The following is a 210-nucleotide window of genomic DNA, read 5'->3' on the forward strand; positions in this document are numbered from 1 at the left end:
TAAGTAAACCTTTATTTTCTAAAGCAGCAGCAGTAATTGCAATGAGGAGCCTCTGAGCTTCTCAGGCAAGACCAGGGGTCAGTGCTTGAGGCACTGCATTCACTGAGAAAGCACCTGTTCCCCACAGCTGAGCATTAAAGATACCGATAGGGCGGACCGGGGCTGTGTTGTGTCCGCGCACCACGACTGCGAGACTTGGGAGTTGCACGG

This window comes from Alligator sinensis, unplaced genomic scaffold, assembly GCF_000455745.1.
Source record: "Alligator sinensis unplaced genomic scaffold, ASM45574v1 scaffold1584_1, whole genome shotgun sequence".
NCBI lineage: Eukaryota > Metazoa > Chordata > Crocodylia > Alligatoridae > Alligator > Alligator sinensis.